The 4,292-nt window shown below is 48.6% G+C and overlaps 1 long non-coding RNA gene across 2 annotated transcripts in view; it reads right to left on the reverse strand.

The window, feature by feature from the left end:
* Positions 1-3,276: 3,276 nt before the first annotated feature.
* LOC103591641 overlaps positions 3,277-4,292 on the reverse strand; it is a 5,338-nt gene continuing 4,322 nt past the window's right edge. For both annotated transcript variants that reach the window (XR_550599.1, XR_550600.1), the window contains one exon: positions 3,277-3,926. This is a non-coding gene — a long non-coding RNA (uncharacterized LOC103591641). The remainder of the gene's footprint in view (positions 3,927-4,292) is intronic.

Consider the following 4,292-nt stretch of genomic DNA (forward strand, 5'->3'; position numbering starts at 1 on the left):
GCATGTGAAGGGTTTGTGACCCAGTCTGTGAATGGGCTTGAGGTCTCTGGGAGCTCCAGACCCAGCCCTAGCCAAGCGATCGGCCCAATCGGCAGGATTACCGGCAGGTAAAAGAGCCCGACAACTAGCATGGTTGAGTAGCTTTACAATTGGCATCATGAACAGCGTTAACAGCTAGACAACTGGAGCTGTGAGCAGGAGTCCAGTCCTTTGCCATAGCCAGACAAATTGGCGACATTGGCAGGATTACGCCACAATTGGCATAGTCTGCGACAGGATTCTGAGCAGGTACAGGAGCCAAAAGCCTTTGGAAAAAGGAGGAAATGTGGCTACTTATGAATATGCTGTGCCCTGTGACCACCTTCCTGTTGATTGGGATCTGATTGCTGCACACTGTACTGTAAGGCGGCATAGACCAGGCACTACAATGCAAAACCCCTTGGCGGGGGGAGGAAATGGGGCTGTCCTTGAGCGTGTGGTGCCCGGTGACAACTTTTCTGCTGACTGGAGCCTGGCTATTGCTCACTACGCTGCAAACTGATCGAAATTTGTGGCAGAAAGCAGAGTTCTTGGAAGCACGGATGAATCTCCTAGAGGGCAACATGCAGCAACTGGCCACTCCTGCCCCTCACACCAGGGAAGACGACCAACCCAGTGGTGAGTTGGGGGAAACTGTGTGTCTCCAGGCATGACCTGTTGTGCATGAGAAATTGGGACAGTAAAGCAGCAGAAACAGGGAGAGCCCCTGGCGGCTGCAACTATGAGACCTGGGGTGGATGGTGTAAAGTGCTCTAGAGACTTATGTAAATGCATGTCACATTCGTCCAAAGGCAAATGGCTCGAAGGGTGCCACTTAAACCCAATGGCTGGATGGGTGCCGTAAAACCCAAGGAAAGAGTGCCACATGCAGATGGGCAGATGGCCCGAGGATGGGTGTCCCTGCAGAATTTCAAGTATGTTTTCACCTGGTGAAAGGTGGAAAAGTTAGTCTCCGTTACTATGCACCTGTCTCAGTGGCGGGGGTTGAGCCGCAGATATGCCCAGGGGCAGGGCAGCCACTCCTTGATGGACTGGGCGAGTGCAGCTGTTTGAACTGGGTGGGGAGTGCTGCTGAACTGCCCGAGACTGAATGAGTAGCCGATGTAAGCTGAGCTGATTGAAGTAATTCAAAAGTCAGAATGTAAAAGTGGAGAGGAGAAAAAATGCAAGGGTGAAGTGGATAAACTGCTTGCTAAAGACATTATCTTGGCGATGAGGCAGCCAGATGCTTAGAGCCAAGACAATGGGGAAAATGTCCTAAAGGCATTTGAGAAGTCTGGATGGGTGCCCCACCCACCACAAGGCCCTGAGGCCTTGAGAAGTTTGGGAGAGCGCCCCACCCATCCTATAAGAACTGAGTTGTCCTGGAGGGCAGACCTGAGGTGTCATTGCCCTTGGCAAACTGCTCCCTGCATCCCAGCCACTCTGGCTGGAGCAATCCTGCCTCAGCATCTCTGATGAAAAAAAGCCAAAAACCTTAGTGGCATTCACATTGTATTAAGTTTGCAGGCCAGCAGTATGTGAGAGCAGTGGAGGCATGGCAGCTTCCACCTAGATTTTGGAAGATAAAGCTGGGGGACTCAGGCAGAGACCCGCTGCAGGGGTGGAGCTGCTGCGGAGGTCACCTACGGAGCAATGTGGAGCAGAAAAGTGGGGTCAGAACCACCACAGAGAACCCCCACTGAGGAAATGTCTAGGAGCCAAGATGGCAGGACTGCCACCAGGAGCCCAAACCGTGGGGCCGCTGGCAATGTGTGGCACCAGCCTGGAAAAGCTGCAGGCACCAGGGCAGTTCAATGGTCTGCACCTGGCAGAGCTGTAGGAGCGAGGTTGCCCAAGGCTTGAGGGGTCCAGATGCCCCAGTGTGCCCAACGTTTGCCATGTTTGGGTTTTGGATTTGTTTGGGGACTGTTTTTACTTTCTATTCCTCCCTTCTGGAATAGGAATGTGTACCCAATGTCTGTCCCACTGTATCTTGGAAGTAGATAAACTTGTTTTTGACTCTTTACAGGTTCACGGCTGGAAGGACTTTTGCTTTTGGTCTCAGATGAGACTTTGGAGTTTTGAATTGGTGCTGCAACAAGCTAAGACTATTGGGACTGGGATGGAATGTGTAGTATGTAAACGTAAGAGTCATTTATCTTCACTAAGGGAATATCATGGAAGATTCTGAACGTGTAGATTGTACGGCGAGGACCCTGAAGGAATGGATTGTTGGGAAAATAGAATAGTTTGGCCAGGGCCCTCACCTTGGGTCCAGTTGGGTATGGTTCAGCATCCTTTTTAAGCAAACTCTGTGTGTGTGTGTGTGAAGTTAGCGTGCATGCGTGCCAATATATCTTTCTGGTTTTGTTGCTATTCTTGTGTTCTACAGAGAGAGAGAGGGAGAGACAGGGAGAGACAAAGAGAGAGAGAGGAGTTTGGTGAAGCAGGCGGGCGGGCATCCACCCGGCGCAGCCATGCTTTCCAACCTATGGCTTCCAAGGGCCTTTTGGCCGGTTACCTAGCTCATAGACCTGTGTGTGAGGGGTCTGCTGACCCAGCCTGGCATGTGATGGGTCTCTGAGGACCCAGCCTGGCATATGAAGGGCTTGTGACCCAGTTTGTGAATGGGCTTGAGAGGTCTGGGAGCTCCAGACCTAGGCCTAGCTCAACAATCGGCCCAGTTGGCAGGATTACTGGCAGGTAAAAGAGCCTGACAACTAGCATGGTCGAGTAGCTTTACAGATGGGGAGAGGGGAGCTCGTCCTGTAGTCTGAGGCTCTCCTGGCAAGGCTGGCTCTAAAAGCAGATTGCAGGAAATGCAACAGAACTCCTGGGTTCCTCTTTCCCCAGACAAAGACACTTCTATCCTCCACATGGGCCAACGCTCATTCTAAAAACCAATTTCCTCTCCCAGTTGCAAAGAAAAGGGAAACCCAGCAAGGGCATTTGTCTATTTGCTGTCACTACTGGGATCCTTTTTCTGCTGACCAATTTATGTGCATGGGAAAAATCCTTGTTTTTCCAAACCAAAAGACAAACAAACAAACCCCAAACCCCCAAAAACCATCAGCTTGGAAATTTCTATGGATAAAATATCTCAAAGTCAGAGACACTCTCTCCACATAATCCCGGCTCTGAAGGGGTCTGTCCACCTCCCCTTTGATCAAAAGACAAAAATATATAACAAAGTAATCTTTTCAGTTTTTCCACAGGAGAACAATAGCAACAACAACAACAAAAAGAGGGCAGAAAGCTTCCAATTGTAGGTCATTAATAATATTAATAACATTTTTACTCAGTACTCAGGGTTCTTTACAGAGAAGTTCCCCTCGCTGAAGCACTCTGGAATTAAGTCACTGGCTTTTCCTCAAAGTTTCAGCTCCAGAGTGCTGCGGACTGGAGACCAATGGAAGGGGCAGCGTGTGTTGGGAACAGACTGCAGTTTTTATGGCACAGGCCAGAGAATCAGCAGAATGGGACAAACAAACATAATGCCACCTCCAAATGTTACTGTCAACAGGCTCAGCTGCCCTCTCACGTTAAACAAATTACCTCAAAGTCCAAAAGTTGGTGCAAGGATTAGAAGTGTCATTCAGATAACCGGCATCTGCGGGCTGACCAGGCTAAAATCATCCCCTTTTTGATGAATGTTCTTGGGTTTATAAAGGAGAAGAGGCAGGAAGGTGAGGTGAGGGTTTTGTCCTGCACATAAAGGGGAAGCTGGTCACAGGATCAGCAGAGGGTCTGAGTCAGATGTCAGGGTCCCATGACGAACTGGGTGTTTTGGCATTATGGGTCTGCAGTTGGTGGACTGGTGAGCTTCAAACCCTTGTTGTTATCTCAGGGTCGGAGTCCTTATCTCCTAGGGAGAGCTCCAAGACAATAACCTCAGTCAAGCAGTGCTGCAACATAAAAACAGCTGACTCATACCTCTAACTATTGTGGATGCAATTTTCCTTTAAGCAAGAAGGTGAGTTAATAATCAGCTGGGGTGCTTTGCCTTTCTCTTGGAATTCCTTTGTTTGCAGTTGATTAGGAAAATTAAGGAAAACAAGGAAACTTAGTTTCAATTCTTAATTTTAGGTGTGCAACATCTAGAATAAATCAACATAAGAGGGTGTAATGGGAGATACACAGAAATCAACTTTTGAGAAGGATCCTTGAAACTTAGTTTCAATTCTTAATTTTAGGTGTGCAACATCTAGAGTAAATCAACATAAGAGGGTGTAATGGGAGATACACAGAAATCAACTTTTGAGAAGGATCCT

Source organism: Galeopterus variegatus, unplaced genomic scaffold (genome assembly GCF_000696425.1).
Source record: "Galeopterus variegatus unplaced genomic scaffold, G_variegatus-3.0.2 Scaffold999, whole genome shotgun sequence".
NCBI lineage: Eukaryota > Metazoa > Chordata > Mammalia > Dermoptera > Cynocephalidae > Galeopterus > Galeopterus variegatus.